Source organism: Calonectris borealis, unplaced genomic scaffold (assembly GCF_964195595.1).
Source record: "Calonectris borealis unplaced genomic scaffold, bCalBor7.hap1.2 HAP1_SCAFFOLD_245, whole genome shotgun sequence".
NCBI lineage: Eukaryota > Metazoa > Chordata > Aves > Procellariiformes > Procellariidae > Calonectris > Calonectris borealis.
In genome coordinates this window covers 17,244-29,550 of record NW_027441629.1, presented here as the reverse complement: position 1 = coordinate 29,550, position 12,307 = coordinate 17,244, and the positions used below count along the sequence as shown (strand labels likewise).

At 51.8% G+C, this 12,307-nt stretch overlaps 1 long non-coding RNA gene across 1 annotated transcript; it reads right to left on the bottom strand.

The window, feature by feature from the left end:
* Nucleotides 1-1,704: 1,704 nt before the first annotated feature.
* Nucleotides 1,705-10,179, bottom strand: LOC142077413 (uncharacterized). Its single transcript, XR_012671792.1, has 3 exons — nt 10,093-10,179; nt 9,859-9,974; nt 1,705-2,192 (listed from the first exon to the last, which is right to left on the bottom strand). It is a non-coding gene; the product is annotated as an uncharacterized LOC142077413 (long non-coding RNA).
* Nucleotides 10,180-12,307: the final 2,128 nt, after the last annotated feature.

Sequence of the window (12,307 nt, the reverse complement as noted above, 5' to 3'; positions counted from 1 at the left end):
AATAACTCATTCAATGATAATTCCTCCAATCAATCAGAGAGTGATTTAAATACATTTTATTAGTGTTGGACTAACTGTTCATTATTGCTTCACTGAATTGCATGTGAGAAAATGTCAAAATTGTTCCAAACTCTTCTATTACTAGCAACTAAAATTATTCTTGCACCAGAATTTCCTACTCAAGGAAAAAAAAATCAGACTGGCTGCATAAAAATTCCCTACCGCTATCCAAATACACACACACATATATATATAAAAAAAAATAAATAAATACCTATCTCTGAGGAAGAATAGGAGGTCTGTCCCACTTAGAGATGCAAACTCAGTGAGATAAAGAAGCATCCCAAATCTAATCTCATGCAAACAAACCGCAAGCTTTTGTACGCACATCTTCTGGCTGTGGTTTTGAAAGTTTACCCCTTGGAGCATACCTGGCAGCAGGTGAAAGTGGTAAGTGCTCCAAATCCATTTCATGTAATCGCAACTGTGACCTCCCTGCCGCTGTCCTCTAGGAAAGAGTCTGAGACATGCCACGTGAGGAAAGTTGAAACCAATTGATTATTCATTTGTGTTATAATCATCCCCTCCTGGATTAAATAAGAGGCTTCCATTGCATAGCAGATTTCCACTTCACTAAATCCTGGGGTTTACTTTGCTTTTTCAGATTCATTTTTATCCTTCTTCCCCCCTCTTGCGCAAGCCTCACTGTCTTCCTTTTCAACTGCAATTATCACTTTTCAATACTAATACTTTCCCAAGCAGCCTAGATTTTCACCCCTTTGTACTGAACCAGATTCCTCAACATTTGATCCAGTAAGTGGCTTATTTTACCCTCTAATCTCTCATTTGCCACCTCTGCACACAACCTGGATCTTTCCCTACCTAAACAAGCCATTTTCCACACTCTCATTACCTCTTCCTTTGTACTTCTCACCTTCCTTCCCTAGTGCATAGGATTACCAATTCCGTTTCTCTCCAATAAACCTTGTTCTTTTCTTGGTTTACCTCTAATCTTATTTTCTCAAAATATATTTCAAGTCTTTTTTTTCCTATTTAATTCATGTTTAATGCTCAGGCTTTAGATGAGTTCTTTGAGCTGTTGCTTTATATAGTGTAACAAAGAAAATCAGTGATAATGAAAAAGCGTACCGAAATACACAAAACAGAAGTATAAAAGATTTGTTCCAATCTTTGCATGCACACGTATAGTGTAGTTAAGCTATACTATCTCCCTACTGAGCTCTGATGAACCTCCATCTGTAGCGGTACACAAAATAGAAAAAGGCTTCCTTCCTTCTGGCCTTACAGAGAGAGGGAGGGAAGTTCTTAATGCCTCACGTTGAGTTAAAATTACCAGCTATTCGTAAGGTTAGAACCATTTTTATTTCGCAAATAAAGCGAAATTAGACAGCTTTGGATTAGACAGCCAGCATCACCAGACACAGACAGCCTGAATCCTACCACAGCCAAGTTTATTAAACTCCGAAGACAACTTGATGTGTTCCTTTAGACTTCACTGATTTTTCCCCCGTGCACGGCCCCCCCACAGTACCACCTCTCAGCCCCTCCGGGGCTCTGCAGCCCCCCCCCAGGCCAAACTCCCCAGATGCTCACAGCCCCTCCCCAGCCTGGAGCCCCCCCAGTCCCCTTCCCCGGGGCCTGCAAGTCCCCCCCCGCCTGCCCCACTCCTCAGCCCCCCATGCCCATGGCCCCTCAGACTCACTACCACCACCACCACGATGATTGATGATGAGGATGAGGATGAGGATGCCGATGCCGCCGCCGCCGCTGCTGCCTGGCTGCAGACCCTGCCGCGAGCCCCGTTGAAATAGCCTCCGCAGCCAATCAGCACACGGCTCCACCAGGCTGCCCACGCGGGGCACACGGGGAGTTGTAGTCCCCGCCCCAGAAGCACACATGCACGGTGTTTCATGCAGCGCGGGTGGCTGTGCAGGGACCTCTGTGCCATGGTGGTGATTGTGCAGGACCCTCGTGCGACAGTGGTGGTTGTGCAGGACCCTCGTGCAATGATGGTGGTTGTGCAGGACCCTCATGCAATGGCGGTGGTTATTTTTCTCAGCAGTAGCCTTGGGTTCAGGAGCAAAACAGCTGGTGTCTGATACCGCCACAGTGTACCGCCTCAAGGCCACCTCCAGTTCCTACGTGGCTCCCACAATGTGCGTGGACCCCCCCTGCAACAGGTGCAGATGTGCAAGGACCCCCGTGCAATGGGGACTGGGATTGTTATAAAGAAGTCTGATTCACTGTGTTCTTCTCTCTGCAGAGCCTCGTTCCGCAGGAGCAGCTCTGCGCCAGCAGCTGAAGGAGCTGGAGCCTCAGGCTGCAGGAGCTGACCCAGCCTGAACGTTCTGATAAATCTAACGCTGCAAACACAGAACTCACTGAATCCAGCAGATGGGAGCGGGACAAAGAAGAGAAGGACCAAGGAAACAATTCCTGGAATCACAGAAGGATTTGGGTGGGAAGGGACCTCTAAAGCTCATCTAGTCCAACCCCTAGCCGTAAGTAGGGACACACTCACCTGGACCAGGTTGCTCAGAGCCCCATCCAGCCTGACCTTGAACGTGTCCAGGGATGGGGCATCCACCACCTCTCTGGGCAACCTGCGCCAGTATCTCACCGCCCTCACCGTAAAACATTTCTTCCTAATACCTAGTCTGAATGCCGCTGGCAGGCAGGCACAAGCTGACCCTCGATGGCAGAGAGAAAGATAAAGGAGCACTGTGTAGCAAAGAAAGACGGGAGGCTCTGATGGAACAAGAAAGATGGAAAGGGAGATAAAGTGCTACAAGGTGCTGTGGAAAACAAGGAAGGTCTCAGGAGGCATCGTGACTGTGAGAAGCGGGGTGTTGAGGGGGGCTGACGGATAGGCTTGGGGATGACAAGAAGGAACTCGGGTGATCATCTGAGCAGAATACAGATGGTCTAGGGTGGCCGGGGACTGAACACAGGAATCCTAGATAGTGTAGAGGAACCAATGAGTGCTCTACGGCTCAAAGTGTTACAAGATGGATGTGGAGCACAAAGGAGGTCTCAAGAGGCATCATAACCAGGAGAAAAAATGTCACGAGGCAGCCAGAGAGACAGAAAAAGGATTGGGGACATGCTGATTAAATCCAGAGGGAATTTGAACCGAGTAAATGTCATCAGAGGGCCAGAGAACAAAAGAGGCACAGCTAGAGGGAAGAGTGGACCCAAATGACTGGGCTGGGTCACAGATATGGACTCAAGAAGTCTTCTGAGGGAACAAGAGGGGTGCAAGGTCCACTACAAAGCTAAAAGTATACTAAGGGCAACCTCAAAGGCATCAATAGGCATCATGACACCATTAGAAGGGTCCTGATTGGGCCAGAGAGACCAAAGGCGGCTCAGGAACACAAGGAGGAAGTCTGGAGGGGATTTGAACAGAGTACAGATGTCCTCAGGAGGCCGGGGACCAAATGGAGGCACCCTGGATGGCAGACAGGATGATAAGAACGCTCCAAGGCACAAACAAACTCGAGGACAAGGTTTGGAGGTAATAAGAGGGGATCAAAGGTGGCTACAGAGCTAAAACAGGGCTGTGGGACACAAAGAAGGCTTCAGGAGCCACAGTGACCGGGAGCGGAGGGGTCATGAAAGGCTCGGAGGGATAAGAGAGACTGAAAGGGAGGTAAAGCCCTACCAAAATGCTGTGAAGCGCAAGGAAGGTCTCAAGAGGCACCCTAGATGGCATAGAGAAGAAAGAGAATGCTCATTTTTGGGAACAGAGATCTTGGGCGTAATTGCGACAAAAATAGTCCAAAGGGGCCTTACGGAGCTAAAAGTGGAACATCTTGGACCTCGGGAGGCATCATGATGGTAGCAGAGGGTTCTGAGAGGGACAGACAAAAGAAAGCTCGAGGACATGATGAAGAAGTCCAGAGGGGACCTGAAAAGACTACAGCTGTCCTCAGGGATCAGGGACTGAACAGAGGTATCCTAGCTAGCATAGAGGACAACCTGAGTGTTCTGGAGATGACAGATGGCATCAGGAAAGGTTCTCAGGGAGCAAGAAGGTTGCAAAGTGCGCTACAGAGCCAAAACACAGCTGTGGGGCACAAGGACAGTCTCAGGAGGCATGATGACGGGAAAAGGGTGCTGAGAGTGAAAGAGGGACAGAAGGTGCCTCTGGGACACAATGCAAAACTCAAGAAGGTGTTCCAGCAACGTACAGATGTCCTCAGGGGATGAGCGACTGAATGGAGACATCCTAGATAGCAGTGAATAAGGTGAGAGCGCTCTGGGGAACAGAGAAAGCCTGAGGAAGGGTTTTGTCTGAATAAGAGAGACACCAAGAGGGCTGCACAGCTCAAAGGGTGCCATGGGGCATGAGGACGGTCTTGGGAGGCGTCATGACAGGAACGAGAGGGCTCTGGGGGGCGAGGGGAACATGGACATAGAGACAAACAAAGGATTGCTGACACAGTGAGGTAGTCGGGAGGGGATCTGAACAGAGTACAGATGTCCTCAGGGGACTGGGGACCAAACGGAGGCATCCGACATGGCGGAGGGAAGGTAAGAGTGCTCTGGGACAAAATGAAAGCCTGAGGAAGAGTTGTCTCTGAATAAGAAAGATACAAAGCCTGCTGCAGAACTAAAGGTTGGTGCATGGAACACAAGGACGCTCACAGGAAGCATCGTGACAGCAATAGAGGGGTGCTGAGGTGGCCAGAGAGACAGAAGGCGGCTCGAGGGCACAAAGGTCTGAACAGAGTACAGATGTCGTGAGGGAGACGCTGACCCATGGAGGCAAGCGAGATGGAGGAGAGGACAAAAAGACTGCTCTGAGGAAGAGGGACGCCCCGAGGAGATGTTCTGACAAACCGAGAGGGGTACAAATTACGCTCCAGCGATAAAAGCGTGCCAAGGAGACCCTCTAAAGCCTTGGGATGAACTGAGAGAAGAGGAAAAAAATAAAAGGCATAAAAAGAAAATTTACAAAGTGACAGGCTACAGGACAGATAAGAACAAATTAAAAAATTAACACAGTTAACTTGATAAAAGTAGACATTAAATAAAAATTTTAAAAACAACAGAGTATACGACAGACAGGAAAGAATTAAAAAGTAGCAATAGACAACTTGATAAAAGTAGACATAGAAAGAAAATTTCAAAAGCGATGGGGTACAGAACAGACAGGAAAAAAATTAAAAATAGGGACAGAAAACTAGATAAAAGTACACATAGAAACAAAAATTCAAAATTGAAGGCATTAAGAGAGAAAAAAATTAGAAGATAGGAAAAACAAACTAAATAAATGGACACATGGAAAGCAAATTTCAAAAGCAACATGACAGTGAGAACAGACAAGGAAGAACTAAAAACAGGGACAGGAACCAGATAAAAGCAGACAGAGAAATAGTATCATAAAAGGAACAGGATTAAGAAATTAAAGGAAGAAATTAAAAAATAGGAAAAGCAAGCAAAATTTTAAAAAGAAAAAAAAATTGAAAAGCGACAATATACAGGACAGACAAAATGAATTAAAAATATAGACAGTGACCTGAACTGGATAAAAGTAAAAATAGAAAGAATGTAAAAGCAACAAGATACAGAACAAACAAACAATAAATAAAAAGTAGGGATAGACATCTTGATAAAAGTAGACATGGGAAGAATATTTACAAAGCGACAACAGGACAGAGGAAAAAGTACAAACAAGGACTAGATAAACAGAAACGTAGCAAGAAAAATTAAAAAGCAATACAATACAGGACAGACAAGAAAGAATTAAAAAATAAAATGAACCACATAAAAGGAGACATAGAAAGAAAGCTTAAAAATCGACATCACTAAGGAAAGAGAAGAAAAAATTAAAAAATAAGGATAGAGTAAAAAAGACAGAAAAATAGAAAGTAAATTTCTAAAACAGCAGAGTACATGATAGAGGAAAAAAATAAAAAATAAAGATAGTGAGTTTGATAAGAGTAGACATAGAAAGAAATTTAATAAAATAATCAGGGTACAGAACAGAGAAGAAAAAAATGAAGAAATAAAGACAGTGAACTGCGTAAAAGTTTACACAGAAAGAAAGCTGAAATACTGGCATCATTAAAGGAAAGAGAAGAAAAATGAGAAAATAAGAATAGGGTGACACATAGAAAATTTAAAAAGCAGGACAAAGGGATAGAGAGAAAAAAAAATAGGGACAGGAAGAAAAGCAGAATAACCAAGAGAAGAAAAAAAAAACAGAAAGGGAACTGCACAGAGATGGGCAGCAGGACAGAGAGATGGAGAAAGAAAAAACAGGAACGAGAACAGGGACAGAGGGATAGAGAGGCAAAGAGAGGGACGGGGACCAGGACAGTGGGATATAAATGGAGAGGGACGGGGAGCAGAACACAAGATTGCAGAGAAAGAGGTCCAGGGAAGTGGAAGGAATGACAGAGAGAAAAAGAAGGGGGCAGGGAGCAGATCAGAGAGCTGGAGGAAGAAAAGATGCTGCTGGGGAGCCGGACAGGATGACAGAGCCAAAAGAAATGAATAGGAAGCAGGGCAGCAGGATGCAGACAGCAAAAATAATTGTAGGCAACAGGACAGAGGGATTGACAGAGAACTAAGGGACAGGGAGCAGGACAGAGGAATGGAAGGAAAAAATATTGATGAGCAACAGGACAAAAGGATGCAGAGAAAAAGAAAGAGGGAAAAGGAAGGAGGGAGAGAGAGAGAGAAAGATGGGGATAGAGCATGGGACATGGAGAGACAAAAAGCAGGACAAGGAACAGCACAGAGGGACTCAGGGCAGGGTGGGGGGAACCAGATGCAGATAAAGACAAAGAGATGGAAAAGGAAAGAAAACAATGATGGGCTGCTGGACAGAGATGGAGGAAGAAAAACTAGGGCCAGAGGAGGGAAGAGAGAAAGGAAAAAAAGGACAGCTAGCTGGACAGGGGGATATAACTAGAAACAAGGAGACAGGCAGCGGGACAGAGGGATAAAGGCAGAATAACCAGGGAGAGGAAGCAGGACAGATGGACAGTGAGACCAAAAAAACGGGCAGGGAGCAGGACTGAAAGATGGAGAAAGAACCATTAGGGGCACAGGGGTAGAGAGAGGAAAATACAGGCTGGAGGAAGGACAGAGGGACAGAGAGAGAGTGACAGAACCCGGACAGAGAGTGGGAGAAAGAAAAACCCGTGACAAGCACCAGGCCAGAGGCGGGGGGCAGGGGGAAAGGAGTACAGGAGGAAGGAGAGAGGGATACAGGAAACAAGCGAGGGACAGGGAGCAAGAAAATGGGATACAGAGAAAAAGAGAGGGATGGGGAGAAGGACACTGGAATAGAGAGGAAGCAAGAGCAACAGGGAGAATGACAGGGAGATGGAGCCAGAGGAAAAACAGGGACCAAAAGCAGGACAGAGAAATGGCAAAGGAAAATTAGGGATGGGGAGCAGGACAGAAGGGTGGAGAGACAACGAGGGACGCAAGGATAACAACAGAGAAAGAGGGAGGGAGAGAGGGAAGGAAGGATGAGGAGCAGCACAGCAGGATGGAGAAAGAAAGAGAGGGATGGGGAGCAGGGCAGAGAAATGGAGAAAGAAAATACAGTGATGGGGAGCAGGACAGGGGGCTAGAAAGGGAAAAATAAGACAAGAGAGAAGACCGAGGAGCAGAGAGAGAAAGAAAGGTCGAAAGAAAAGGTCAGAGAGGCAGCGAAATCAAGAAAAACAGGGACAAGGAGCCCTGCCGAGAGATGAAGCAAGAAAATGTAGGGTCGGTGAGCAGGACAGAGGGATAGAGAGACGGGGCGGGGGGAGGAGAGGAAGAACAAAGGAGCGACACAGATGGTGACAGGGCGCAGGACATACAAACAAAGAGAGAAAAAGGACAGGGAACAGGACAAAGGGATTGAGAAATAAAGAGAGGATCAGATCTGTACAAAGAGAGCAAGAAGGGGGAAAAAAAACAGCAATGGGCTAGAGGACAGAGACAGAGGAAGAGAAAAAAGGGCCAGGGAGCAGGACAGAGGAGGAGAGAAAGGAAAAAGGGAGAGCTGGCTGAACGGGGAGGTATAGCAAGAAGCAACTGGACAGGCAGCAGGACAGAGAAATAAAGGCAGAAAAAATGGGGACACGAAGCAGGACAGAGGAAGAGTGAGAGGAAACAAGGGGCAGGGAGCAGGACAGAGGTGGAGAAAGAAGCATTGGAGCAGAAGGATAGAAAGAGAAAAAAGAAAGACAGCAAGAAGGATGGGGGATAGAGGGGAGAAAGAAGGACAAGGAGCAGGACACTGATTGTCAGAGAAAGACAGGGACAGGGAGCAAGACAAGGTGATACAGAGAGAGAAAAAAGGGACAAGGAGGCAGGACAAAGTGAAAGGCAGCCAAAAATAAGAGACAGGGAGCAGGACAGAGATGGAGGGGAAAAAGCCTACAATGGGCAGCAGGAGACAGGAAAGGAGAAGAAAAAAACTGCACTGGGCTGCAGGACAGAAATGGAGTGAGAAAAAACAGTGACAGGGAGCAGGATAGAGTGACAGAGAACAAAAAAAACAAAGAGGGAACAGGGCAGAGAAACGGGGGGAAAGGCAAGGAGAAGGACAAAGAAATGGGGGGAGGACAGGAAGCAGGACAGGGAGATGGAACAAGAAAGGAAAAAAGGATGGGGAGGCAGAACAAAGGGAAAGAGAAACAAGGACAGGGAGCAGGGCAAAGGGATGGAAGATGAAAAAATAGTGATGGGCTGCAGGATAGAGACGGAGGAATTAAAAAATACACACAGGGGGCATGACAGAATGACAGAGAGAGAAAAAAGGGACAGAGAGTAGAACAGCATTGGAGGAAAAAACCAACTATGATGGGCAGTGGGAGAGAGCTACAGAGAAAGAAAAAATACTGAGGAAGAGAGCAAGGAAAGAATGGAGAGCTAGCTGGACAGGAGGATACAGTAAGAAAGGATGGGAGAGGGCATGGGACAGAGAGAGAAAGACAGAAAAGATAGTGAGAGGAAGCAGGGCAGAGGGACAGCAAGAAAAAAAAGGGACAGGGATCTGCACAGAGATGGAGAAAAAAGCAGCAAAGACAGACGAGAAGAGACAGAAAGAGCAACGGGGAGCAGGGCAGAAAAAGAAAAATCAGGGCAGCAGCGTGATGAGGATGGAGGAAAAAATCTGGGATGGTCAACAGGACAGAGAGGAATATGAATATGGGTAGGGAGTGGGACAAAGGGATATAGCAAGAAACAACAGGACAGAAAGCAAGACAGAGCAACAGACAAGAATAATAACAAGAGAGAGAAAGACAGAGACCATGAGAAGCACAGGGGGTTAGAGAAAGAAAAAGAGGTATTAGGAGCCCTGCAGAGAGATGGAGAACAAAAAAAAAAAAAAGAGGCAGGGAGCAGCACAAAGGGTCAGAGAGAGTAAGAGACAAACAGGAAGAAGGACTGGGACAGTGAAATACACAATGAAAAAAAACAGTGATAGTAAGCAAGACAAAGGGATAGAGAAAGAGATGGAAAGAGAAAGAGAGAGAGGAAGGCAGGGACACGGCGCGGCATGTACAGGCGCGGAGAGGAAAAGAATGCAAGGGAACAGGCCAAAGAAATTGTTGGGGAAAAAAAGACGGATGCAGATCAGGACAAAGAGATGGAAAAGCAACGCAGTGATGCCTACAGGACAGAGACAGAAAATGAAAAAAAAAAAAAGGGAGAGGGAGCAGGACACAAAAATAGAGAGAAGAGGAGAGGTACAGGGGAAGAGACAAAAAAGAAAAAAAACCTCACAAGAGCATGTGAAAGAGAGGGGGCCAGGAGAGAGGCAGGGAGGGCCCAGGATGCACAAGAGGGGAAACAGGGCCTCGAGGGCCCGGGACTCACCCCCACCGCAGCTCTCGCTCTTGGTGCTGCCAGGAGACTTTGACAGTTCAGACGCTTCTTTCTCCTTCTCTCCTCCCTTCCTCTTCTGCAACTCTGGTCGCTTGGCTGTCCTCCACCTAAGAGAATATATGGGTGTCTCACAGCTCTTACGAGATAAGGCTTCCTAGACAAGTATCCTTGCTCACTCATGCAATGGCTCGTGGCCGTACTGCGCTGTTGATGATGCATACGAACCCTGCGGTCCGTGTTGGCAGCCTGGCCTGCTGTGCACTACAAAGAAGGATCCTTCCTCACCCGGAGAGGCAGGCTCTTTCTTGCCTGCAGCAGGAGACAGCTGCCAGCCAGATGGCCTTCGATTTCTTCTTCTTTACGTTTCTATGGCATCTCCAGCTTCAGCCGCGGCAGCTCCTGTCCACAGCCGGTAACACCGCTTTTCAAGGAGCAGCTGGAAGCCCGCAGGAAAACACACGAAACCGGCAACAAAACTAGACCACGTGCCGTGCCGCGGGGGCCGCGGCGGTAGGAAGGACTACACCTCGTCGCACACGCCTAAGAGCAGCCCGGCAGCCGAGTCCGCAAAAACTGCACCTGCCGGCACGCACTGGCAAACACGGAGCAGCCCCCTCCGCGCGGCTCCCCGCGGCGCCGGCTCCGACCCGGCGCGGCCCGTCCGCGCGGCTCCCCGCGGCGCCGGCTCCGACACGGCGCGGCCCGTCCGCGCGGCTCCCAGCGGCGCCGGCTCCGACCCGGCGCGGCCCGTCCGCGCGGCTCCCCGCGGCGCCGGCTCCGACCCGGCGCGGCCCCCTCCGCGCGGCTCCCCGCGCGGCGCCGGCTCCGACCCGGCGCGGCCCCCTCCGCGCGGCTCCCCGCGCGGCGCCGGCTCCGACCCGGCGCGGCCCCCTCCGCGCGGCTCCCGGCGGCGCCGGCTCCGACCCGGCGCGGCCCCCTCCGCGCGGCTCCCCGCGCGGCGCCGGCTCCGACCCGGCGCGGCCCCCTCCGCGCGGCTCCCCGCGCGGCGCCGGCTCCGACCCGGCGCGGCCCCCTCCGCGCGGCTCCCGGCGGCGCCGGCTCCGACCCGGCGCGGCCCCCTCCGCGCGGCTCCCGGCGGCGCCGGCTCTGACCCGGCGCGGCCCGTCCGCGGCGCCGGCTCCGACCCGGCGCGGCCCCCTCCGCGCGGCTCCCCGCGGCGCCGGCTCTGACCCGGCGCGGCCCGTCCGCGGCGCCGGCTCCGACCCGGCGCGGCTCCCTCCGCGCGGCTCCCCGCGGCGCCGGCTCCGACCCGGCGCGGCCCCCTCCGCGCGGCTCCCCGCGGCCCCCTCCGCGCGGCTCGCCGCGGCGCCGGCTCCGACCCGGCGCGGCCCCCTCCGCGCGGCTCCCCGCGGCGCCGGCTCCGACCCGGCGCGGCCCCTCCGCGCGGCTCCCGGCGGCGCCCGCTCCGACCCGGCGCGGCCCCTCCGCCCGGCTCCCGGCGGCGCCCGCTCCGACCCGGCGCGGCCCCTCCGCCCGGCTCCCGGCGGCGCCCGCTCCGACCCGGCGCGGCCCCTCCGCCCGGCTCCCGGCAGCCCGCCGCTCACCTGTGCGGTGCCGACGCTGCAGTACCTGGCTTCGGCTACGAGACGACAGCAGCAGCGAGCACCCGCCGGACAGCGCTTGCCCAGGGGCGGCAGTGGCGCTGCAGTGCTGCACTTTGCATACGTCTGGCGACAGCGGTATTTCCTTACCGAGGAGCAGCAACGAGCGCGTGGGGAAACACCCCGCAGACACCGCAGCAGGGCATTGCTGTTACGGGTAGAGGCTAGCGTGCATCACAGGGACGCTACCGCGCATGCGCGGCTCCCGAACTGCAGTACCGAATTTTGTTCGCTCGGTGGCAGCAGGGAGCGCAGCAAAGCGCGCCACTGCGCATGCGCGGCACTCGCGCCGCAGTACCGAATTTTGGTCGCACGGTGGCAGCAGGGAGCACGGCAAAGCGCGCCACCGCGCACGCGCGAATCCCGAGCTGCAGTACCGAATTTCGGTCGCACGGTAGCAGCAAGGAGCGCGGCAAAGCGCGCCACCGCGCATGCGCGGCTCCAGAGCTTCACTACCGAATTTTGGTCGCATGGTGGCAGCAGCGAGTACGGCAAAGCGCGCCACCGCGCATGCCCGAATCCCGAGCTGCAGTACCGAATTTTGGTCGCACCGTGGCAGCAGGGAGCGCGGCAAAGCGCGCCACCGCGCATCCGCGGCGCCCGAGTTGCAGTACCGAACTTTGGTCGCACGGTGGCAGCAAGGAGCGCGGCAGAGAGCGCCACCGCGCATGCGCGGCGCCCGAGCTGCAGTACCGAATTTTGGTCGCACGGTGGCAGCAAGGAGCGCGGCAGAAAGCTGTGATTTTGCTCCTCTAGCTCTCGTTGTCTTCCTCGGGCTCTGGTTTTCTTCCTCGAGGGCTAGTTTTGTTCCTCGGGCT